At 33.5% G+C, this 27549-nt stretch overlaps 1 protein-coding gene across 1 annotated transcript in view; it reads right to left on the bottom strand.

The window, feature by feature from the left end:
• Positions 1–10068, bottom strand: part of LOC116560909 (bifunctional heparan sulfate N-deacetylase/N-sulfotransferase 4) — a 285389-nt gene extending 275321 nt beyond the window's left edge. Inside the window, exon 1 of the mRNA XM_032292470.1 lies at positions 9636–10068. The gene's annotated coding sequence lies outside the window, so the exon portion shown is untranslated. The remainder of the gene's footprint in view (positions 1–9635) is intronic.
• Positions 10069–27549: the final 17481 nt, after the last annotated feature.

Below are 27549 nucleotides of genomic sequence, written 5' to 3'. Positions count from 1 at the left end.
TCTTCCACCAAAAACTAATCCAGGTTACACAATTCTCAAAAATTAGAAAAGAGTGATAAAAACTCAAGAGAAGAGATTTGGAGTGATTTCACATATTCTGCTACTTGACAGAGACAACATTTCTTGAGATGTTCCTATTTTAATACTTGATGACTGGCATATAGAATGATCACAACAGTTACTTAGGGATGCTTTAAAAGAATACTAGACACTGTACCAAAATAATTCACTTAGCAATGTTGTTCGGTAAAAAATACTGAGAGATTTAGAAATGTGAAATATTGTGTTGATATTCAAAATATATTTTGGGGAAAAAAAAGAAAAAGTGGTCTTGTTTTACACGTGGAAACCATGAGTTCAATTTAAAATTTGTCAGCGCATTTGTGGCAAAACTTAGAATATTGTTTATATCTTTTTACTCTCAGCCTAGGTCAACATTAGTGATCAGTAATTTAAAGTAGTGTATTATGTTTTCCAAATTACTTTTGTGGAAGGAATTACTACTGCCTTGAGTAAGAGACAGATGGTGGCCAGGAAGATTTCTTGTGTTTTTATTGTGTCATTACAAGGGATGTGTATAAAGACTTCAGAATAAACACTCTCTTCATCTACCTCCCTGCTCTGGCAGTTGGGTAGAAGACCAGCTAGGAAATATTTGCATTTGTTTTATCCTATCCAGTTGTAGTTTCTGAATCTTTGTCTTTGTTCTCTTCGAATTCCATGTTTCCACTTACTCCAGCATGACAGAAAATCAAGGAAAACTATTTGGCCCTTTTTCTAACATTTTTTTTCCTCTGGGATATAGTATGTTTTCCTGAAAATTTTTGAATGTTAGTTAATTTTCAAGGTAATGATGAATTGCATTAAAATGTTGGTGAATGAAATTTGATCCTTGAAGTTAGATTCAATGTTATTAATATTAAAATATATGATAAAGAAGACAGTAGAAAAAGGTGACTTAGATCATTATCTCCAAATGAAAAAAATTGGAAACAGTCAATACTAATCACTCAGGGGTTACTTTAAATCAGTATAAAATGTCACATTGCAGGCCGAAGTCAGAGTACTGACACATGTAATTAAAACTTGATACTATTAATTTAAAATCTCTCATGTTTCCCACTTTGTACTAGAAATTTTGGGCTTATTGTCACATTTAGCTGTCTCAGCAAGTCTATGAATTACTATTACCCCATCTTATATCATGAACCTGAAGCATGGAAGAGTTAGGTTTTTCAAGGTTCTATCACGAGTTAGGGCAAAGCTAGGCTTGGAATCCTGATTTTGTGGAAACCAAGGTTAACACCTGCCTTCCAATATGTAACCAATATAATCTAATATAAACTGATTCACATTTGTTTACATGAAGGCTTCTACAAAAAGTCATTACAAATAAGCCAATCTCTGCATTCCTTAAAATTTAGAAGTTTATGGAAAGCAAAAGTATTTCTCTTATTCATTCCTCTAATGTTGACATGTTTTCTTTCCCGGACTGGCTCAAAAGAATAGTACATTAAAAAATAAACTGTCACTTAATAAATATATTATTTCATTTTCTTTATAAAATTGTAAATCTTGTAAATAATTCTTTTATGAAAATTTGCTTTTTGACTCTAGGGCATATCCTGAGTAATACATTTTCACTATGTAACTTTACCCAATTGTTATTTACTTGAATTACGTTGACCAGTCTTCCAGCCAATTCCTAGAGCTGGGTTTTTGGTGGGCAAAGTGTTCACTCTAAAACCTTTGTCCATACTTCTCATAGTGACAGAAGGAAAAACAACAAGAAACCTTGGCAGCCAGCCTTTATCTTCTACTCAAGGCAAAAATTCCTTCCACAAAAGTCTTCTGGACAGGTAGCATTCCAGCCTGTGTTGGTTGCTTTGATTGTGTGAAATCTCACTGATTTTAGTATTGTTTTACCAGATATTGCATAGAAACAACTTCCATATCTTTCACAGCTTAGTCTGTTAGTGTCACATAATATAAAATAAATTCCTCTCTGATAAAAAAGTATTCAATATATAAAGGCAATTGTACTTTTCCCCTTTAGCCTTTTCTCCTTTAAATATTACTGTGTTTTTCAGCTGTTACTCATATAGCAGAGTTGCCAGATGTCGTCTCACATTTTACGCTAATCAAACCCTTGATATCTATTGATTATTGGTCAAGCACTCTCTAAACATTGCTGCCATCAAAAAGCTTTTGGATAAATGGGAAGCACTGGTATATATACAGCAATTACATCATAAGGTAATAAGTGCCATAATGGAACTGTGCGGGGGTAGAGCAAAAATATCTAGTTCACCATGGGGGAAGAGGAAAATCAAAGAAGGCTGCTTTTCATACGAGGCATGGGGAAACAGAATAATGAACAGGCCAAATAATGTCAAACTTGTATTAAATATGATTACAGATAACTGTTTCCTTGATGTTGACACTATAGTTGTATTAATGTATTGTAAGTTCGTATTAGAATTGTATTAGTGTCATCAAACCTTTGGTTCTTGTTAAATTTGAGGTGATTTTATAATTAGAGAAATTAAAAATACAGAAAACAGTCATCTCTTGTTATAAGGATTGGTTCCTGGACCCCCAAAGCTTCCAAGACCAAAATCTAGAGATACTGAAGCCTCTATATAAAATGGCATAGTATTTGCATATAACCAACACAAATCCTCCTGTATACTTTAGGTCATTGCTACATTACTTATAATACCTAATACAATGTGAATAATATGTACATAGTTGTTATACTGTATGATTTAGAGATTAATGTCAGGAAAAAATGCCTGCACATGTTTAGTACAGACATAATCATCTATTTTTTTTAAGTATTTTTTCAATTGCACTTACTTGAATTCACAGATGGACCCACGGATACTAAGAATTACATTGATCTTCTTTATTTCATTATGTTAGGTCCATCATTACAGCCAATTGAGAGATGTTGTAGAATATTGGTTCTTACCCCCACCAATTTGGGAGAATGAGATAGGGAGCCAGCTCCTCTGCTGCCTCAGTTTTAATAATAGCATTGAGACCAGGCACAGTGGCTCTTGCCTATAATCCCAGTACTGTTTGAGGGTGAGGCAGGAGGATCGCTGAGGCCAGGAATTTGAGGCCAGCCTGGGCAACATACTGACACCCCATCTTTACAAAAAATAATAATAATAAAATTAGCTGGGTGAAGTGATGTGCACCTATAGTCCCAGCTTCTTGAGATTCTGATGCAGAAGGGTGCTTGAGCCCAGGAGTTTGAGGTTGCAGTGGGCTACAATCGCTCCACTGCCTCCAGCCTGGATGACAGACAGTGCAAAACTCTGTCTCTAAATAAAATTAAAGAAGGAAATAAATAGGATTGAATTTTCAGGCTATAAGAAAAAAATTTAAAAACCAATAATTTGAGATAATTTATTCACATAATACTTTTTAATACTTAGAACTATAAAGAATAGAAGCAAAGGTGAGAATTCTATTTTCTAAAATGGATTAGTTTTCCTACTTCCCAGAGAAAGTAACACTAACAGTGTGGTCTGTCTTAAATTCTCCCAAACAACTTCACAGACCTGAGTAGGATAATGAATAGACAGAGTCAAAATTCAGCTTGTCACCTTGCAAATTACAAGAAATTGCTACTCCTCATCACATTTTTCTGCAAGGTAAAATAATAATAATGTTACTCGATTTGACATGTATGTTTCATATAGATTTTCTGAGTTTCTGCCTTATAAGAAAGGCATTTCCTGACCAGCCCTATCACTTTCACATACAGCTTTTAATACACCACCTTGACTCATCCTTAGAGCACTCACAGCCACTATGGTGGTGTATTTATTTACTTACTGTCAGTTTTATACCATGATAATATAAGCCTCCTGAGAGCTATTCTGTTCACTCTGATAACTTGGATGGTGTCTGGCACATATTAAAAGTAATAGAAAATAATATTTATTATCATTATTGTTATGAACATTATTGAGCAAAAGTAAAAAAGTTATTTTTCTGTCTAAGGTGAAAAATATGTCCGGACAGAGTAATTTATGTTCTGAATTGAGCTCAACCTCAATTGATCAATTTTGGCATTATTTCTATGGTTATCTACAAAATGTCCTATTCCAAGGAAAGAAAATTCAAAAGCTGAGATATCAGAAACCATAATACTTTAGATAAATTGGTAGTATATTTTATTGATTGTGTTTTATTTTACTTACTACTGTACACAAAATCTCAAATGAATTGATATAACTATTAGTGAAAGATTGGTTGAGAAATCAAATTTAAATTCTGATTCTAATTATTCACTTGCACTTTAATGAATATATTAGGACTGTTATATGCATTCACAGGAGCATATGCATCTCTGCATCTGTTACCTTTCCTTGTATTAATCTTTAGTGATGCTATATTTATTCTTGAGCTTTACATGATTGTTATGTGGCACCAAAGACTATTCAGTACATCAAGAAGAAGAGCTCTTTTGAGATGTCTGATGAAATATGACAAATTCTGTGGATCAGCAGTCTACAATTGAACTTCTGGTTCAGGGTGGAATCAAGCCAAAGCATCTAAATGTGCAAAATCACTTTCCCTTCTCTCTTTTGCTTCCACTGGCATGGCAGTTGGCCTTTGGGCTGCATATAAACATTAACATATTTAAACTACTAGATATAAAAATAATCTAGTAAAATTAATTTTACTTAAAATTTCTGTAGAATAATTATTTATATTTATTATTATTACTTTTTTTTTTTACCACTAAGGTGTATTTTCTATATGAAAAAGATGTGACTGATATTAAAAAGGGAGCATAGGAAAAGGGAGCAAAGAATTCTACTTAAATAAATTTAGTAAATTAAATGGAAATTTATAGGTAGAAGAACAGTCCACATTTTAAGGTTGATATCACTATTTCTCCGAAATAAACTTCCGACCCTATTTTACTTGTCCTCTATTGCTTACTGTGGTTTAACCTACTGTTTCTCTTCATTTTCCCCACTTTGTGTTCAAACAAGATCAATAGATTAATAATTGCTGCAATACTAAAAATGAGTGATTTGCTTTCCAATTATGCAAGGGAGGGTGTAAGCTGAAGTGGCAAAATGAATAGAAAAAAAAGGAAGAAAGGAAAAAGGGAGGAAGGAAGCTAAAAAGACAAGAGGAAGGTATGAAAGCAAGATGGAAGGAAGGAAGGAAGGAAGGAAGGAAGGAAGGCAGGCAGGCAGGAAGGCAGGAAGGCAGGAAGAAAATAAAATAAGAAGTGAGCAAGAGAGAAAATAATGAAGAAAAAGAATAGGAAAAGAAAGATAGAGGAGGGAAAGGAAAGAAAAAATAAGTAAAAGAGAAAAAAGAAAGGAGCAAGGGAAGAATGATTAAGGAAGCATTTCTCCATTTACTTTGTACTTGAATATAACCACCCTGGCCAAGCTAACTTTCAGCTTCCATGTGGTTATAGCTTAAGATGCATTCCATCAAGAACTTTTAAAAAGGAGGTTAAATGTTTGAAATAAATAACAACGTAAGTTCAATTGGTGGAATTTTCAAAATAAAGAAATTTCTTTAATTTGGAAACAAATGGAGCATGTGGCCACACATAAAAACGCATGTGTTTATTAGCTTGCTTAAATAGCTTTCTTCATTGAACTCTTCAAATATTTAAAATGATAATTCCAAAACAGAGTACAAATTGGATTTAGTACAGTAGTCCCAATTGTATAATTCACTAGTCATCACTTTTGTTTCTCACCAAAGTTTTGCTTTTGTTTTCTGAGAACAGTATCAATTTATATTCTCAAGCATTCAGACATAGTTTTAATCCTTCTTTTTTTTCTCGTTTTTTAAAAAACTTTGAACTAATTAAACATAAATGTTCATTTAGTGTCAATGAAGAATATTACCTCTTTTAAAAGATACGTCTAAAATAGCCCATGTATGTAAATGACCTCAGAGGGTCATTTGAAAGCCATTATTTAATCTGTCATATGTAGTTTATTTTATTATAACCTATTTTATGGCACCAATTTTCTGAATGCTGATGAATATAGACAACTATAACAAGTCAAAGGAAATAAATACATTAAGTTATGTCAGCAAATATGTGTACCTGTAGGAATGAAGAACAATTTACTATTCACATTTCAAAACAAATATTTTTGCCTTGAAATGCCTGCAGTTATCAATGAGTTTGGAATTCATTTTCAGACTATTTTGGCTTTTGAGGAAATCTGTTTTCAATTCAATATTATTTCTAAAAGAAATTTTAGATTTGTCACCTCTAGAAAGTGATAGTTTTTCTTAGACAACTGAGATAAAGAAAGCTTGGAAATAGGACTATATCTATTAGAAATAACTGTATATATGTGTACACATTCTGCATTGCAAATAACACCTCTAACTTCTTAAGCTTGCTGAAAATAACTTTTAAAAATAGTGCATTTAACACCCTGCATAACAGCATAGCTGAAAGTTTCCTGAAGTGTTAAAGCAAAGGCTGGCTAGATGTTTTATCATGATGGTTGAAGGCAGTAACATTGTGTCTGACACCTGACCCGTTTCTCTCACTTCCTAAACTTCAAATAAATCAACAGAAAACATGATTTCTTTTTTTTCCCTAGTTATGTGGGGATACATAATGAGAGTTTACCTTGCGTTTGTTGTCTATTTGTCTACCTTCAGAAGATATATGCTATAACATTATTTAGCATGCATACCTTTAATGTAAATTTTACTAGGCCAGGTACTTTAATAAAACCTTCACATTTCTTTGTTTTGGCATGTATCCATGTGTGGCATTTTTGATGTCGCTGCCTCTCGATGATCATGGTTAGATGATGCATCTCATCTTTATTTCTTTTTCTTTCCTTGAATGTAAACTGTATTTTATAGAAGTTTATGGTAGGCTTATTTGCATTTTTTCAATAGAGCAACTTTTAATAAAGAAGAAACCCTTGTTACTTTAAACTTTAGCTCTACTTAGAAAATATATTTGTTCTTTAAATATCCCACAGTTTGTACTGGAGAAAAAAGTAACACTTCAGGTTAGACTCTAAACATAATGCATTATCAATGAATTTTAGCCCAGAAAGAATTAGCCTTCTGGGTGCACAGCTTCTCTGTCTTGGCTTCCAGCCAGGGCTGATATTCTAGCTTTATTTTATGTTTCCCCAGCTGCTTTCTAAATCCGGGGAGGAAGCATCAGCCAGAATCTTCTAGTTTGAACACAGGATGCTAAATGCTGTCTCTTTTCCCTTAGTAGTTGCTTGTAAATGATGCACAGAAAGTTTGATCTTTGGATTTTATTTCCAAAGGCCCCTTTTCCACTCAGAAAGAAAGTACAAGGGGATCACACAAAAATTTGACCTATTGGAGACAACTGTATTACTGGGTTAGAAACATTTATTTATTACCTTTAAGAACTAATGTTAGTATTGAGGTTGAATTACGTTTATTTTAAATCCAATGACAAAATGCTTTTTTTGGGAGAAGAAAGAATAGGTATAACAGTTTTAATCTCAAATAAAATATAAAAAATCATTATCTTCCTGAGGTAAACATAAGTGACAGCATCTGTTTCTATTTTGTTTATCAATTGTAGAAATTCCAAATTATGACAACATATTTACGTATAAAAATAGTCCCCAACTCCCCATATACTTCCGTTTGTTATTTAGAATAATATATTTAAATGACACATTTCTTAAGTAATATGCCTATCTTGCAGAAAACAAAATATAATTTATGTATATTTGCATTTTTATTTATTATTTATATACATGTGCATTAATCAATGAAAAATAAATATTCAAGTTTTCATGAGGTTTTACCTTCCTTTTATTTAAAAATAATGTCTAAGTTTTTAAATTGGAAGTATATATTTTATTTAAAGGTGATTTTCATGTTATAGTTAATAAGTCAAACGTATTACAATTTTTTTAAAGGATTTCTATGTATCAGTCTTAGTGGCGACCAGGTGCCATTCAGATAGAGTTAAAAGGCCCATGCTACTTAGTATTCAATTTCTAAAAATCTTCCCAATTAGCTTATTATGAGCTGTCTATCAATGTAAACATTGTTTAATATTGATCATCATAATGTCACAGGATTTCTTATTTTTAAAAATGTCAAGAATAACAGTAGGCTTATCTTCCCATTTATATATTGAGATAAATGTAAATGGCAAGTATATTTTGCTTGTTAATCAGTTGCTTTTTTATACATTCCAGCTGAAGACTTAGACTGTTCTAATCAGTGCTTTACATACACACACACATAACTTGCTTTACATACACATACATAAACTTGCTTTACATACACACACACACACACACGACCAGCACAGAATCTGTGTGACATTGAGATATAGCTAACTGGCATACTTTTAATAGAGTAGAGTAAATTACTCTTTTGCTATATAAAAAAAATCTTTAAATCTTTGTAGAGAAAATTCATTGACTTCTAGTTTTGGGGAAATTCAACCAATTACAATAACTTTTATCTTTATTAATTTTCTCTTGAGTCAGAAAACTCACAGGATTTTAACCACGAAGCAGGTGAGAAAGTGGATAACTAAAATCATTCTGAGAGTTAAAGAAACACATCAATATTTTGGTATACAATTCATGTTAAAGTATTTACAATATTGAGCCAATGAAAAATATTTTGATAGAAGGCACCATGAAAACAAGCAAAGGTGAGTTTGAAAGAGACATGATAAAGCATAAACTTAAAACTTTCTAAAGCTGTATGAGAACTCACAGTATAACTTATCATAATAAACAAAACATATCACTTAAAAAACTAAGGAACTCTTAAGAATATAGGATTTTATTAATCAGGACAAACTGTAATCAAATAAGGTTTAAGTTTTCTTAATCAGCTTCCTTAAAAAGAGATATTGAAAAGAATGAGTGAAACCATATTTAAATAACATTTCTTGTTTTCCAACTTACTCTGTGCTTGAGGAAATTGGAGGTATATCATAAAGCTTTCTGTCCTAGGAAACTATGCTTAGGGTATATGACATATATTGTTCTAAGAATTTATTTTTCTTTTATAATAGGAGGTAGGAGGAAAACATCTATGTCTTTACAAGCAATTTATGACTGTATCATACAATTTCAAATGTCTGTGACAGCTGTTTCTCTAAAGCAGACCATTAGAACAGAGCATGCCTATAAATCTGAGGTCCAAAGAAGAAGAGTTCCCATCTTCAGTAATTTGAATGCCATGTTTTCAGTAACACTTCTTGGCGAAATATTTAGAACCCTACAGTTAACTTTGGATGTTGAGTTTGTAAAATTGGTGATTTTAATATGAAAAGGCTAAAATTGTTATCAAATAAGATATTTTCTATGCAAATGTTCTGGCAACTGTTTAAATTTTATCAAGTTATGTCTCTTTTTTAGGCAGGACTGTATTTTCTATTTACGTGCAAATATAACTGTAAAGTAGGATGACAGGTAAGCATACACATGCGAAAAAGGTAGATTGAATTTGGTTTTAAAATATTATCTGCTCCTACATAAATCTTTCACAAATAAAACTTTATTGTGTTTGACTAGTTTACACAGCTAAGCAACACATATTCATTTATTGTACATGTCTCGGTTTCAGCAAATGAAGCAGTAACTTACCTAGAGAAGCTTTTCAATATTTTGTCTTTTCCTAACTTGAATTTATGCCGAGTTAGAACATGAGATATCCAGTATTCAGGTTCACTTGGCCCCAGGTTAATTAGAAGGAGCTTTCAGTTCATGCAATCTGCCTCAACAATATTCCAAGATCACTCTCTAGCTCCAGTCTCAGTATCTGAACTCTTCCAGCAGAGTCCTTTTATTTATATACACATTGTCCTTTTCAAAACAAGCAGCCAGCTGGAATGATTCAAACCTCTGTTCGGCACACCGTTAAAATGCAGCTTCCTTCTTGGACACGAGAATTACACCAGGGAGCAGACCGAGTACAGCAAAAAGGCTATGAGAACTATTTAATCACCGGAATACCAGCTGCTCCTGCTCTGCTGTTGCTAGTGCTGCTGTGCCTCTTGTTTAGCTGTAGTCGGTCTTTCCCTCCCTCCCTCCTTCTCTCTCATGTCTCCAGAACTATAAAGGCAGCTTTGCCGGATTATGATTGGCAGAAACAGCCAATTCCTTCAGCTAATCATCCTCAAGACTTTCAAGGACCTGGAGCTGTTGTGATGTCATCCAGTCAGTGGGATGTTACACATGAATACATTCCAACAGAAGCTAATTCAGCGATGGGCTGCATTCCTCTCACACTGCGGTGATTGATTAGATGCTCCTTGAAGATTTGCATAATCTTTCATTGTACAGTTGGACTATTTCCTATGAAATTTGAGGATAGAATTCCACTTTGCAGCTATGACACTGTGCCACGAGATTCTATTGGACAAAATGAGAAAAGTTCAAGACAGGATTTTCTGCTATAAATATGTGCCAGTTAAACACAAATTGCAAACTCAACAAAAGCCAGCAACGAGCAATAGGAAACTCAGACAAGTATTTGTAAGCTACATACTCCTGAAGTTAGTAACAGCATTTTAGACCATAATAAATGTTAGAAGTAAAGAAAGAGTATGTGAGTGTGCATTTATTGTGTGCATTGTTTTAGTAATTAAGGTAAATTACTGGATTATTATGGAAAAGTTCTTTTCTATTCTCCACACTAACAAAAATTGCCTCCATGTCTCTTTTTTTTTTTTCATTTTTAATTTGGCAATATAAGATGAATATTACCTGTCATTTATTTTCTATTAACTCATGGAAACACATAAAGGTACTATCAAGTACTTTTGTATACCTTACATAAAGTTCTTTAAACTTATTCATTAGAATATATGCAAGGTGAAAGTAAAGTGCTTTCAGGTACACGTCTACATTCCAGACAACATGATTCCTTGCGCTTTTCTTGCTTTGGTACATTCTTTAGTATCTATCATTTAATTTAGTGGAATAAGATATGTTAATGATAATTTGGTCCAACACCCCTTATAGGCTACAGAAAAGAGCTCCAACTTTTTCTCAACTCCAAGTCTTCCTCAGGTATATTGGTGTCTTTGGTTGTAGGTAGTAGTTCTACTTGAAATACTCGGGTGGTTTCAGTGATACCCTCTGTAGGACTGGAAAGTAAGGATAGGAGGGAATCCTTCAAAACTTAGAATTTATTGATGATGTGAAAGCTTAGGATTTATTGATAACGTGGTCTTTCAGTAGAATAATTTTAACGCACCAGGATTACTAGTGTTATTATACTGCACAAGGTTTTGAGGGTTAGCAAGCCGTAGACATATGCTATACAGAGGATGGGGGAAAATCTAGAAAGTAAAAAAATATTTGCCATAATATTTCATAAACAATAAAAATAATCTATTACAGCCTAGGTCATACATCAGTTGTTTTTCAGGTGCACAGACTAAAATATATTAAAGAAAAAAAATTATGTTTTAAAAATTATTAAAGAGTTCAGGTACTTCTCACCATCTTTTGAAACATTTGGAAGATCAAGTTGAGGCCAGGCATGGTGGCTCACACCTGTAATCTCAGCACTTAGGAAGGCCAAGGCGGGTGGATCATGAAGACAAGAGATCGAGACCATCCTGGCCAACATGGTGAAACCCCATTTCTACTAAAAATACAAAAATTAGCTGGGCGTGGTGGTGTGCACCTCAGCTGCTCGGGAGGCTGAGGCAGGAGATTTGCTTGAACCTGGGAGGTGGAAATTGCAGTGAGCCAAGATAGTGCCACTGCACTCCAGCCTGACAACAGAGAGATACTGTCTCAAAAAAAAAAAAAAAAAAAAAAAAAAAGTCAAAATTTTCATAGTGATACACAACAAAATTCAAAAAGGATAAACTGCAGTTAAATATTTCAACAATGTCATAATAAAATCATTGTTACTAGAATATCATCATCACCAAACACTAACAGCTGATAAAATAGTATAAATTGTAAGAGCCAATTGAAGAGTCTCTATTGTATATAGTTTGGCTTACTAATAGTGCCCTTTTCTTTATTAAAGTTAGGTGATTATTTTTAAGTCAACTTTAGAAAAATGATTTAAATGAAAAACTATTATAAAATAATCAAGGTCTTTATATTATTGACATAGTTCTATTTCACAAGTAAATCAAGAATACTACTTTATCAGAGCATTTTCCATTATTGGAACTAAATGCCAACACAATGATCTGAAGATAAAACCCATCACATTAAAATGTGGAGCAGGGTTTATATCCTCAGGACTGGTGATAAACTCAGTTGATATTCATTGATTACAAATGAAAAATGTTTATCAGTGTCTTTCCTAGCATTAAAATATAAACAATGCTTTCAGCTGAAGTGGTAAATACTTTCACAATGTAAAAGTGCTATATAAAATAGTAACAGAAGATATTCTTATTAAAGATAACAGTCTTTTAAATATGTGTTAAACATGAACTTTGAGATTCAAAAAATCCAGAGGTGAGTAACTAAAATTCAATGTAGGGAAAAAATACTCAATTTTCCTCTCTTGGTCTCATTGTTCATTCAGAAATATACTAAGTACTGAAGGCAGAGGGTTCCAGCGTGTATCTATGTATAAATGAATGGAAATCCACCAAAAAGTGCTTTCTTTTCTATACCTGGGAAAATTGGAGAAATTCTCAACACTCACACTAAAACAAAACAAAATAATCTTCAAGGTATTTTGAATATTTTTCTTATAATTTCCTTTGTATATTGTATTTTCAAATGATAAAAACAATCAGATTTGTGAATTTGTAATCTTTTATTATTTTCCAACCTGTCATGTTGGGGAAATGACATAAATGACCTTGGGCATTTCTGGGAAGAAATGAAAAGAATTATTTGCTTAAAGTGTTTAAATTTTTAAAATCATTTAACCTGTGTTTCACAATTTACAGGACTTGCACTTGTATCAAAATGTAGCATCAATTCAGTTTGTTGTCAACAATACATGCAATACAAAGTATTTACCCAATTGCTTATAGACTTTTAGAGAAGAAAGTGGATGCCCTTATGTTTCTTTAAACACTCCTTAAAATATAATACATTTTTTCTTTATCTATTAAGATGTAGGTCCAGACTTATATTAAGACCTCAATGAATCTTTTGAAAATTGAATTAAACTTGTTGAATTAATAAACGTTTAGAGTTCCACGTATTTTGATTCAATCGCTCCCTTGATTCAGCAAAAGTTAAAGTAGTATTCGCTCACTACAAAACCTTTTCGTTCAGCTGAATTTATCTTAGAATTTACCTTTTAAATTTTCCTTGGAAGTTCAAAAAATGTGTGTGTGTTATATGAATTATTTGGAAATTTTAAAAGTGAAAAACATTGAAAACATTCTATAATATACACTGATAACATATATATAATGTAAGAATATAATATACTGTGAATTTAATTTATAAATACATATATACATTTTTGTTTTTATGATACACACAAATATCTTTGTATATATTTAATAGAAGAAACAAACATAAAAAGTATTTATTTAAAAAGCAAAGTCATTTTCTGTTTGTATGTCAAATCTCTATTACAGTGAAAATGAGAGGAAAATTATATCTACTAATAAAAATATTAGAAAACTTTTTAAAAATTTGATAAATTTAATAATTTCAAAAATATTTTTTTCATTTTCTTTCTGATTAGCTTGGTTCTGCTGATTATTACTGATGGTAAGTTTTAAATGCTTGCCTCTATAATAAATAAAGATTTGCACAGAAAATACGAAAAAAAGATTCTAAGTACTTCATAATTTCTACTTTTTGAAAAATTTTTCACATGCATGTATAGACTATAAATAGATGATATTTACATCTTTTTTTTTTTTTTCTGAGATGGAGTTTCACTCATGTTACCCAGGCTGGAGTGCAATGGCGCGATCTCGGCTCACCGCAACCTCCGCCTCCTGGGTTCAGGCAATTCTCCTGCCTCAGCCTCCTGAGTAGCTGGGATTACAGGCACGCACCACCATGCCCAGCTAATTTTTTGTATTTTTAGTAGAGATGGGGTTTCACCATGTTGACCAGGATGGTCTCGATCTCTTGACCTCATGATCCACCCGCCTCGGCCTCCCAAAGTGCTGGGATTACAGGCTTGAGCCACCACGCCCAGCCTTACATCTTTTAATGTACATTTTTATTCTTTTCAAGTTTCATCTTTTCTGTTACTTTTACAGCAAAATAATTTTGAATGAACACAACCAACTACTTTTATAGTCCTCATAATTTTGATTGAATGCATCTAATTTAATTTACAGTTTACACTACTAAAACTTACAAATACAAGATTATATTACCATGATACCACTTTATGTCTATATCCTTTTCTTGCAATTTTATTTTTTAACATGAGCAACTAAACTGTTGTCCCAACACAAAAGGCTATAACTCTTTTTTAAAAGAAAAAGCATGACTAAAAGAAACTTCTATGTTCAAAGTTCATGACTTCAGGGAGCAGGGGAAGCCTCTAATTGGGTTGTGAGTGACTAATAGAAAAACTTTTTAAGAGGAAAAAAAAACCTTCTGCTAGCAATTACTAGGATAATAACTTATATGAGAAAGACGGTGCATAAAGTCAGTTTTGCTTCATTTGTGTCATAATACATGATAAAAAAAATGAGTGCCAAATAGCATTACCTGTATGGCAAGCACCCCAGTTATAGACTGAGATATTACCTTATTACACATCTGTATCTATTGTTAGCACGTTATTGAAGGAGGGAAACAAATAGAAAGAGCAGGTTAGAAGAAGGTATCTTCTTGCCAGTATCACTGTAGTGCATTATTGTAGCAGGAGAGAAATCAGCATGTTAATGCTGCACATAAATCCTTTGAAGATGCAAAACTTAAAGGCCAAGTAAGAGAAAAAACAGACTAAACAGTCCAATTCCAGTTTGGTTGACAACTACTTAAAGGAACATGATTTTTAATAAACAGTAGTTGTTGTCAAAAGCAGTATTTCAAAACAAGAAATTGTGTTGTGTATTGAAATGGTAGCACTCAAGTGAGAACCAGAGTGAGGTTGGGGAGGACAGTAAAAATTAAATTTATGGTTTTTCCATGGTTGGATCTTTGCTATGAGAATTTTCAGTGAATTTCTCTTTTTGAGGGTACACAAAGGTGAGGAGAGTTCATAAAGCACACTATTTAGGCCACAACTACAGTGAGAGTTTCTCATCAAAGTAGAATCTTTAAATACCTTATAGAGCTGTTAAGATTTACCTACAATAGACAGCTTCACTCTGTTTCTTTCTTCGTTTCTCTTCTGTTTGGAATTTTTATTTGCCAAATTTTATTAGGGTTTAATGGTGATTTCCTTTTGAGTTATGCTTTACAAGTCAAGTCAAGTTTATGCTCTCTAATTTGAAGTCCTAAATGTTGAAAGTGATAAAGCAACTTGCAGACCTGAATCATAGCATCACAGTGATAAGTTTGATAAAACCCTTTTTGTTGTATAGGTTATTTTGTTTCATGTGTTAGCAAATTCCTTTTACCTTAAATATCCCAATATCATTTGTTTTCTGCCTGCCCCAATCCTCAGGGAAAGACATCTCATTTATGAACTATTTGGCTAATGCTCTGAACAGCTTGGGAAATCTTAATTTTTTACCAAGCCTTAGTAAATCAGTTTCTGTCCTGTTAGCTTCAATATCTCACTGTAAATTATCGCCACTCTGGGGTAATTCACTGGATGCTGTCACTCTTTCTCCTATTTGGTTTCAACCATGCATGAGTGTGTGTGTGTGTGTGTGTGTGTGTGTGTGTGTGTGTGTGTGTGTGTGTGTTGGGGGATCATGTTGAGATGGTAAGTTGTGTGGTGGTATATGAACATGAGATGTTCTAAAGCAAGTCAGCAATGGCTGAAAATAAGCTTGAGAGGCAATATTTGTGAATTCTAATGACCAGAGTCATGCTGTATTCCAAACCTATAAATCCAGTGTTGCCTTCTGTTACCAGCTACGAGTTAGGTATACAGCATTGTATTGCTATGATTGCCAGATTTGCAGACACACACATAATGCTAGCAATGAAGTCTTTACTCTTTGAAGGCAGGGATCATATATCCTTCTTTTTTGAGTGGGGGGGGATACATCCTTAATACCTGGAGGAGTGCCATAGCATAATTACTAACATTAAAGAAAATAAATTTATGAATGAATGAATGATGGAAACTTAAAGCTAGAAAATCGGGAGAGGGGTGCATTAACATTTCCCACACAAATATATTTTCAATGCAACTGTTGCACCAGTTCTGTATGCCACAAATAGAAGCAACAATTCATTTCAAAAGGAAAATGGAAAGATGCATTATAAAGCAATTTTCCCAATGGATAAGAAACATATGAAAAAATGCTCATCATCATTGGTCATTGGAGAAATGCAAATCAAAACTACACTGAGATGCCATCTCACACCAGTTAGAATGGCGATCATTAAAAAATCCGGAGAAAACATATACTGGAGAGGATGTGGAGAAATAAGAACACTTTTACACTGTTGATGGGAGTGCAAATTAGTTCAACCATTATGAAAGACAGTGTGGCAATTCCTCAAGGACCTAGAAATAGAAATTCCATTTGACCCAGAAATCCCACTATTGGGTATATATCCAAAGGATTATAAATCGTTCTATTATAAGGACAAATGAACATGAATGTTCATTGAGGCACTGTTTACAATAGCAAAAACTTGGAACCAACCCAAATGCCCATCAATGATAGACTGGACAGGGAAAATGTGGCACATATACACCATGGAATACTATGCAGTCATAAAAAATGATGAGTTCGTGTCTTTGTAGGGACATGGATGAATCTGGAAACCATCATTCTCAGCAAACTGACACAAGAACAGAAAATCAAACACCATATATTCTCACTCATAGGCGGGTGTTGAACAATGAGAACACATGGACACAGGGACGGGAACAACACACACTGAGGTCTGTGGGGGGAACTAGAGGAGGGACAGCAGGGGGTAGGGAGTTGGGGAGGTACAACATGGGGAGAAATGCCAGATATAGGTGATGGGGAGGAAGGCAGCAAACCACATTGCCATGTATGTACCTATGCCAACAATCCTGCATGTTCTTCACATGTACTCCAAAACCTAAAACGCAATAAAATATATATTTAAAACAAGAAAACCCAGGTTCGTTTTCATTTTTAGAATCCATGTTATTTAATATTTCTAATATTATTCATGAGTGAAAATATTTTAGCAAAACTACTGTCATATTTATCGAAGAATTGAAAATATTTTATACATTGCTATAATTTGATTTGCATTTATTGATCAGGAGAATGGCACTGTAAATTCTAAATATTTCTTTGTGTAAAATGATTTGTCTTCCATATTATAATAAGTATCATTTTATTTTAGGACTTTAATTGTTGTTTCCCTTTTCTGAATAGGAATTATAATAAATGAAATGATTATGAAGTCAATGAAAGTGCAGTGCTATGAAAACAGAGATATTTTAGAAAAAAATCCAAACAAATTATTGAATATAATCTAAAATAAAGAAATAAAATAAAATGAATTCTGATACTCTAAACCTACTATATCATAAAATGATGATAAATTTGTTTTTCAGCTCAGATGTTTATATCCATTAGAGGGTGGGAAAGAGAGAAATGATTAAATTAAGAGGAAAGAAAAATCGTGTGATGATCACAGGAGTGTATGAAAGAATATACTTATCACCATGCCAAAATCTTCAATATTTTATGTTATTCCCATAGAGGGCAATATTGTATAAAAGATAGTGAACCAGGAATATGCCAATTCATCTCTGTTGATACACTTTAAAGAAAACTGCTGTTATCATAAATTTGGAGGTGCACTTCCCCTCAAACTCTGACTAATATTTAAACTGATGCACACAAAAACATATCACAGAGCCTCATCAAAAGCAAAGACAATTCATTTGGCATCCTACTTACTGGTAGATTTCTTGAGTGAATAGCCTTCAGTTTCACCTATAATTTGACTTAATCACTGCATCTCAGATCTCAGATAGCAGATTGCATTCTATATATATTTGTATATAAAACACAATATACACATATATACACAATATAATATAGTTTATTTGAAATATTACCAAACTAGTGCCTTCGTCAGTGCTTGGAAAATAAAGATAAACTACAGATAACAGATAAAGTGAGGCAAATTATGTAAAATGAAAATCTTATCAGTAATTCAAATCTAACTCCAAGAATATAACCATAGGATAGGGCTGGGCCATGGAGAATGCAAAATTATACTTAGCTATGTATCTCAAATTTATTTCTATCATAAAATCATCATGTGTTCATGTGCCTTCCTTATTTAAACATACTCCTTTATCTTCCCCTCTTGTAACTCAAAAATAGATTGCTTCACTCTTAGCCCCTTCCTCTCAAAGAAGCATATTACAACTTGAAGCATTCGCTCTTAAATGACCTTCATAATAACTGCTAGTTTGCATTTAGCATTTACTGAAGGAAAAGACGCTGTGCATCGTGCAGTCTCATTAAAACATACTATTATGTTAAACATTCAATTGTCTACAGACTTTAATACACATAGTGATACAGGATACATGGAATTATGAGGCATACTATAATGTTTTATCTGTCTGCTGTACCACAGATGCAATTCTGTCTTCAGCGAGATGAGTTTCCACAGTTCTCTTGTTACAAGACATCCTATACCAGATTATTATGATTGTATCCTATAACAATTATTTAAAGGCTAATATAAATAAATGAAAATTAATACAACTATAAGTCAGAATTAGTCATAAGAAATATAACTCTAGTGCTTTTGTTTAGGACATTCAATTTGTATCTGAATATTAAATCAAACTATAATAAACTGTTTAGTGTAAATTAAATTACGTGAATCTTTAAAATAACATTAATTACTTGTCAAGTACAACTTCTCAAGTCTAAATAATTAATATCCTTCACTCTGCTGAAGTAACTATGGTAATAAAGCAATTCTGGTTTCTTGAAATCCCTATTTCAGATTTGTAGATTACCTTGGAAGGAGGTATTCCTCCAGCATAAAGCATTATTGGCCTGTACCTTCCGTGATCACTGTTAGGGTGATGAAGGGAAAAAGGCTATTTGTTGAACCTGATACTCTCAGTCACAGTTGATAGTAGAGGTTTGTTCCAATGTGCCTGCTTTCATAATACTTTCAATATTAACATTATGTTACCTTCAACTTATTTTTAAAATCTCCAGAGTTTTCAAAAGATGTCTTCATAGGTTGTTTTATTTGAATGTCACAATGATTCTATTAATAGTTAGTGCGGTATTATATCTACATTGCACAGGTTAGAACACTGAGACATAAGTATCAAATCTGGGATCGGCAACAGGAGTCACTAACCCTTAGCCCTGTGGTCTTTACAGTATACCAAAAAGTTGTCTGAATGAATGTCTCTGGAGAATGCCTCTTTTCAATACTCTGTAAGCAGAGTGGCATTTCAGGTGGCCATTCAAATCTCTCTCCTTTATAATGCACTTGATAATATACAGATAAAACATGAGTCATGCTTTAAACTTTCTATATGGCAAGTCACCAATAGTTTGGTAACATTGAAATTGTGATATCTGCTTCATGAATATGTTTTATATGAATGCTTATCTACACCAAGATCTGTTCTGGAGAATAGTAGAGAAGGAACGGATTTAACTAGGCAGCACAGGGAATCATAGTCATTGACATATGCTAAGGGGGAAATTAAAATGAGGGAAACTTGTGAGAGTTTATTTTCTGTTCATTTTCATTTAAATTATACAATTTCTTTTTCTGGTTTGAAGCAAAGAGGTGGACCAGAGAATTTCTCAGATGGGTGCTAAAATATCACAATCTACATCACTGGTTGTCAAATTTTTCTGACCCACAACACACAGACACTGTAACAAGAGCTTCAGAAAATAACTCTTACTTCTTACTTTAACTGTGTGCAGCGCATTTGATTTCTTTTTTGTTCCATTCCATTCCATTCTGTAAACATTTTGAAATGCTGACCTAAATCTACTAATGTAAATGTATATAGAGAGCCATGAACTGCATTTTGAAAAATGAATCTAGATTGATTATGTATTTATACAGTACTGAATATAAAAGAAATCAAGTCATTTCCATGGTATAGTAATTAAAAATTTTCCCTAATTTTTCATTTAGCTGACTATTTTAATAATCTAAGCAGAACACCATCATTATTTCACAAAGTGACTGTCAATAGAGAATGCTATTCTTTGGGAATATAGAGGCAAAGATGCAGACCAGGTTATCATACACATATGGAAATAAATGGAGCTTTTGAGGTATACAGTAATAGCACCGGCTCTTGAGGTAGACAACCCCAGAATGAGTAATATGTTAATTCCTTTTAGAATTTTAATTGTTTGCAATTATAAATTTATATATAAATACTTAGAAATTCCAAATGTCCAGTTAAACCGGAAAAATGAGTCTTAATAAAACTATGCGGTGTAGCACTTAGTATTTTTTCATGATTAATGTGAAAAAAATCAAAGAAATGTTATTGCTACCTTCATGCTATCTCAGTGCTACCTTATAAGCTTGGGAGAATGTTAGGGTGCTACTGTTAAGCTCCTTTAGTTGTGCACTGTTTATAGAGTGAGAAGTTCTAACCTAACTCAAAAATTCTAAAAAGTTCTTTTCTTTTGTGAAATGTGTAGCTATGATTTGAGGAAAATGGTCATTGCTTCAAAATATAGAAGAAATAAGAAAATGTAGCAGAATGCCTGATTTGTCTAATTTTTCAGCCCTTTTTCATGTGACTTTGTAGTTCCTCCTAATAAGAAGATTATTACCGTATTTGCCCATCCCTTTTCTTTTGGTTGTGGTGCATGACTTACTTTGACAGTAGAATGAGGGTGAAGTGACATTCTGCTGATTTCAGGTTTGCTCTCTCGTAATTCCATCATCACTATGAGAAGGACATGCCAGGGCACATGGACCAACACTGCCCAACTTAGATGTTCTGGCCAAGACTAGCTTAAAGCAGAGCCCATAAATGACCTATATGTGCATAAGCAAGACTAGTCAATACCAGCAGAAGACAACCAGATCGGCTGAACCAAACAGACCTACTGATTTTCAGATAAAGACTTAGAAATGCATGTCTTAAAAATTTTAAAGACAAAAATTATATTTAAGACATAAATTTTTGATATCTTATTAATGACTTACTTAATTGACATAAAGTTGCTTTCTCTGCAGCTGAAGTTGTTGAAAAAGATCTTATTCTACCTAATATATAGCTATATTAATTGAAGAAATAAAAAATAATCATGTTTTCTTATCAGTAGAAATTGTTATATGATATTGAACTTTTTCTATCTATAGTAAATTGTTTAAAATACTCTTTAAAATGTGAGTGAATTTCAAGATTTTTCTTTATTCTGTTTAGGTCTGCCTATTTCCATTGAGCAAACATATTGTATGATCCTTAAGAAATGTGCTATTTTATTGTAAAAGTAAATATAGAGTTCAAAGCAGAAATGTCACTCATAACTCCACAGCAATGTTTGTTTCTTTTTTATTTCTAGCAAAGATATAAAGTAAAAGGCACATTTTTTTAAGCAAGTGATTTCTTTGGTATGGTAATTTTTTATCAGATTTAAATGATCCTAAATTTATGAAGGAAGACATTTTTGACTGACATTATTTATGAAAGAATTATTACAGTACCATCAATTTTATTGTGAAGCAGCAACAGTGAGCTAAGTAGATTTAACTATAATAAAATATATTAGCTAAAGACACTCAACATAAGTTTTTAAGTTGATGTGATTTAGCCTGCTTGAAATAAGGACAAATTAATATTTCACTGATTCACACTTACAGAATCATTTTACTTTGCCAAGACTAAAATATAAAACAAAGAAACAAAACAAAAACCTCATGATTTGATTTCCATCTTCAAAAATATAATTATTGCTTTAATGTTTCCATTTTCTATTAAAATTAAGACATATTAATACTTCTATGTAGGAAATATACAGACAAATGACTAGTAGGGCTGGCCCTCAATATCTGTGTATTCCTGACCCGTAGATTCAACCAACTACAGATCCATAATACTTTTTAAAAGAGACCGGTTGTGTGGCTGTGCTGCGCTGAACATATACTGACGGTTTTCTTGTCATTATTCCTTAAACAGTACAGTGTAACAATTATTTACATAGTGCTTACATTGTATGCGTTGTTATATGTAATCTAGATATAATTTAAATTTACAGGAGGATGTACATCTGTTATATCCAAATATTTTGCCATACTATATAAAGGACTTGAGCATTTTGTGTATTTTGGCATCCACAGGAAGTTTTGAAGCCAATACCCCATGGATACTAAAGGGCAACTGTGTATATCAAATCACTTATCTTTTAAGTACTGGGAAATGAGAATAATAATTCCTCCAATAATACTAGCAAGTCACAATGACAACAATAATAGTTTCACAACTAATGTCATCAAGTAACAGAAATGCCAATAATAACAGCAAGTACTATTTTTCAAACCCTCATGGGGTGAGTCAATGTGCTAAGTGGTTTGAGTTTCCTTCATGATAATGCATTTAAGGCCAAGTTGGGATAGGTCTTAGGTGAACCTTATTAGAGTGTGTAGACTATGCATATATCTGTATGCATTTATAGTCTATAATATGTTAAGAATAACGGTAAGAGAAATGGAAGAGGATGGACAAGATGAGAATAGAGAAGAAATGAAGCCACAGCCCTATGTTAATGATTATAGCAAGCTTTGAGTTAGCATGGTGTCTTCTAAACCATTTTATTTTATTAAAATTAACACCCTTACTCCCCATTAAAAAACCTACCTGATAGGATACAACTGAAGGTATTGAAGGACAGAAGGGTTAAGTACTGAGTTTGCCCAAGGCAGCAGGCTGGCATATGAACCTAATTTTTCCAGCTACGAAGTCCACAATTTTAATCTCAGACCACACAAATGGGAAGATAAGCAGCACCCAATGTAGCTAAATGTCAAGACTGTTTGGTTCTTCCACTCCCTACTTTTCAAAGTGTTATTAAATCATCTAATCCTTATATTTTAGAATGTCTGAATTATGAAATACAGAACAATGTCACAGTGGAAAGTAAGGTAAAACATTAAATTATTACTAAGATATCTTTAGAGGAAATTTGTTAAAAAGGAAGGAAAAATTCTGCCAGTTGATAACCAATAAATTGAACAAGTCAACAGCAAATTGCAATAACTGACAGAATCAAATGTTAGGATTTATCTAATCATAAAAGAAACCAGTAAGTAAAGTTACCTATACAACCTGGTTTGACATGGGCAGTTACAGCTAATTCCCATTGTTCAGGCTTAGCCTTTTCCTGGATTTTTTATTTTCTTTGATCTAAATATAGTTGTTAATAGCTGCATATGCCAGGATGGGGTGGGTAGATTCCCACTTGCTACTCCTTGCCTTTGCCATATTCTCTTCTTGTATTGCGTTAGGCACACATGCAAAGCACAGAGTTCTTACTTTAACATGTAGTTAAATATGAAAGACTACCAATAATAACACATCTCTTTTCTTTCTTTTGTTAGATTTTTCTAGTCTGAACTCCCACCTCTCTTTCCAGCTCAGCATTCAGGACAGTTGCTGATATAATGAAAGTACTTGCATATTTGTAGTCAAGAACATACCTCATGCTGAGAGGGGGGCCACGGTGGTGCTGAAGGCTGCCAGATGCATGAAGCCACCAGAACGCGTCAGTGGGATCAGTGGGAGGTAAAAGTTCTATTTTTGTGAATGTGAAATATGTGTGGGTAATAAAGAATAAGGAGCTGTATCATGGAGTTTAAAGAGAGTTTACAAAAAGAAGTTCAAATATTTTTTTCTGTAATTTGCAGTATAATGCCATGACATAATTAGCTGCTATTTATGTTACTACTTGAAAATACTTTTTATGTTGCAATAGTACTTCTTTGCAGCAATCCGATTTTTAAAAGTCCATGTTCAATTTTAAAAATGTATTTAATTTTCTTTTTCAAAAAGTGTTTATAAACTCACTAAAGGCTATGTGACATTACTGCTTGTAAAGACAATCACTGCAAATCTGCAAAACAAGGTCTAGGAACTAGTTAAAATGTTATAGCTACTTTAAATAGAATGGACACACATGATTTATCATACAGAGATCCAGAACTTACACATCATTTTGTGAAGTATGCGTTTCCAATGAAATCGTATGACTTCTTCTAAATTAACTTTTATTATTTTAAATTCTAAGGCTTTTTCTCTATGTATGAAAAATGAAATGAGAAGTTATTATAGGCCCTATAGAAAAAAATTAGCACAAGAAGATAAAAATCATTTGAAACTCGTATATTCTGAAATTTAAATTTTAAAATTTTAAATTTGACAAAAATCATAAAAATTAAATCTCATAATGGTTTGAAATTTTTTTTCTCCAGTTCTTGGAGTCCAAGTAAATCTACTGGAAGTTAATCTGAACTTTAGCATCATTGTACATCTTATAAATGAAACTAAAGCTCAGTATTAAAGATAAAAGGAATGGTTTTATAATTAAAAGTGCAAATTTGGGTAAAGCAGATAATCATAAGAACAACATTTTTACTAAATAAGTTATAAAGTGAAATTACTTGTAGTGCATAAATAATTCATAATTGATTTCAAACTATGTCCATAATATAACAGTATTTTTCTACTACTCCAGGAAACTTCTGCCTAGTAAGATAAAAGTTGCAAATGACTTTATTATCTATTCAAGGACTTCTCAAAGATCCATTTAATGAATAACAAAGTGGTCATCTTGTCAACAGGTAATTTCGATTGACTTCTTACTCTTCATGATTCTTTAAAATATTTGTCTCAAAGCCCCCACTCTGATGTTTCCAATAATCCTAAACTATTCCATCGTAATCCCTACCCAGTGCCGATAAAACCCTTGGCAATCCCAAATTGAAAGATTGCAAAAGTCTCATGAATATACAACCTTTACCCTCTAATTTGAGGAAAGACTATGACTCTGTTAGAGTTGGTTCCCCTCACTCCAGCAGCAGGCTTTTTGGAAACTGTCAGGGAACTCCTCTGCCCTCACAAGCCCAAGCACTAGCTGAGCAATGATTTGGGTACTTCTTGAGGGTATTATGCTACACTACTAGCTAATAGTCACTTGCCCTTTCTCCAAACCTGAGCTATACTAGCAAGTTACCATATTGGGTACATGCCAATTGTGCAACTGTGCCCTGCTAGAACTACAGCCTTTGTGTCTCCACATCACCGAATGTCCCCGTAGACTTTCTCCAGCACCCATTCAGATTGTGGCAGCCACACAGAGCTGGTTGGACCCAGGGGAGCTGCAGGAGTTCCAATTGTCTAGCCCTCAGAGAGTACTGCTGCAAAAGGGAGGGAGAGTACAGAACATCAAGGGACAAGAGCATCCCTTGAGACAAAGGAAACAAAAGCATATATTTTGCTGTGCCTGAGAACTCCCAGCATTTGGGCTGAGAGGGATTGTGCCTCTTCCACTAGAGATGCAGACATTTTGCTTTGCTCCAGGCATCCCACATGCTTAGACACAGACATGGCGAGAGAAACTTCTCTTTCTTGCTCACTACTACAGACACAGCTGTGAGTGCTCCAATAGGAGATTGGTATGGGTGTACAAGTGGATGGCCATTCTAGGACTGTTAGGGATGGCAGTATCCCCACTGGTAGTGTGTACAACAGGCCTGGGTTTGCACAAAATGCAGATTCCCTCCCTCCACTACCCAGAGTGGTAGTGTTGCTTCAGTAGAGAGCAGGAAACCCAGAAATCTGTGTTTGGGGCTGAAGGAGACTGTTCCACTGAAGTGAACTATGTTTCTGCCAAACCAGGCCATGGAGCTTGGCCAGCCTCCTTATCACCTGCAAAACCGTTAGTGTATTTCATCATTACCTTCCCCAATACCTCCATTAGGGCTGGTGCATTTTTTTCGCCACTGAGGGATTTAAGGGTGAGATTGGTGGACAAGCTCCACCCAGCTTTGCCCCCACCTCAGGGGCTGAGCATGGATCTGAGGGCACTAGGCATTCCACAGACCAAGTCACTGCCTAAGGCCACAGAGAGCTTCTTTTGGTAAATAAAAAGAAGCATATACCAATTGGTTTCTGTCATGGCCAACTTTTATCCATGAACACTGGCCTGGAGGTTGAACTGCATACCCAATACAAAATTTGCCGACATGAATGTACCACAAAGGGAAATGAGATAAGCTTCCTGAGACCCCCACTATACCAGCACCACAGGAGGCAATGAACCTGCTCACATGCCTAATACATCGCAACTATAACCAACGTTTGAGAAAGCTACCATGAAAATCTATAACTAAGTAACTCCTACAGAGTTTTTTGGCACTGAAAGAACTTAGAACTAGAACCAAGTGATCATATATATCTTGCATTATATTCACATCCTCAAGGGAAAAATAAATACCATCCAAATGAAAGTAAATTCAAGAATAAAAGAAAAGATGTTTTATTCAGAAGGGAAGAAACCAGAGAAATAATTCTGACAATATGAAAAAAATAATAATAACAGTGTTACAACATCCCCAAGGGATCACATTAACTCCAGCAATGGATCCTAATCAAAATGAAATCTTTGAGATTCCTGATAACAAATTGAAAACATTGATTTTAAAGAAGCTCAATGAGCTCCAACAGAAAGGTAAAAAAAAAAAACCAACATACATAAATCAGAAGAATAACTTAGAATATGAATGAAAAATTTACTAAGGAGATACATATTAATTTTGAAAATTCAGAACTTCTGGAAATAAAATAGTCATTGAGGGAATTGTAAAATACAGTTGAAGACTTTAACAATAGACTAGTCCAAGAAGAAGGAAGAATTTCAGACCTTAAAGACAGGTCATTTTTATTAACCCAGTCAATCAAAAATAAAGTAAAAGGGATTTAAAAAAATACAGTTTTTGAGATATATGGGATTATGTAAAATGTTTAAGCCTATACTTTATATGTATTCCTGAAGGAGAAAAGGAAAACAGTAAAAGTTTAGATAACTTATTTGAAGTAATATTTAAAGAAAAATTCCCAAGTCTTGTTAGAAATTAGAACACCTAGATACAGAAGGTCAAAGAATTTCAGGAAGATACATTGCAAGATGAATTTCAATAATATGTATAGTCATTAGAATATTGATATGGTTTGGCTGTGTTCTCACCCAAATTTCACCGTGAATTCCCATGTGTTGTGGGAGGAACTCAGTGGGAGATAATTGAATCATGGGAGCAGGTCTTTCCCATGCTGTTCTTGTCATAGTGAATAAGCTTCATGAGATCTGATGATTTTATAAGGAAGAATTTTCTGCACAAGTCCGCTCTCTTTGCCAGCCACCATCCACGTAAGATGTGACTTGCTCCTCCTTGCCTTCCGCCATGATTGTGAGGCTTCCCCAGCTATGTGGAACTGTAAGTCCAAAACCTC

This window comes from Sapajus apella, unplaced genomic scaffold (genome assembly GCF_009761245.1).
Source record: "Sapajus apella isolate SASKATOON/1434 unplaced genomic scaffold, GSC_monkey_1.0 scaffold27, whole genome shotgun sequence".
NCBI classification, from domain to species: Eukaryota; Metazoa; Chordata; class Mammalia; order Primates; family Cebidae; genus Sapajus; species Sapajus apella.
This window is presented reverse-complemented; position numbering and strand designations above follow the sequence as displayed.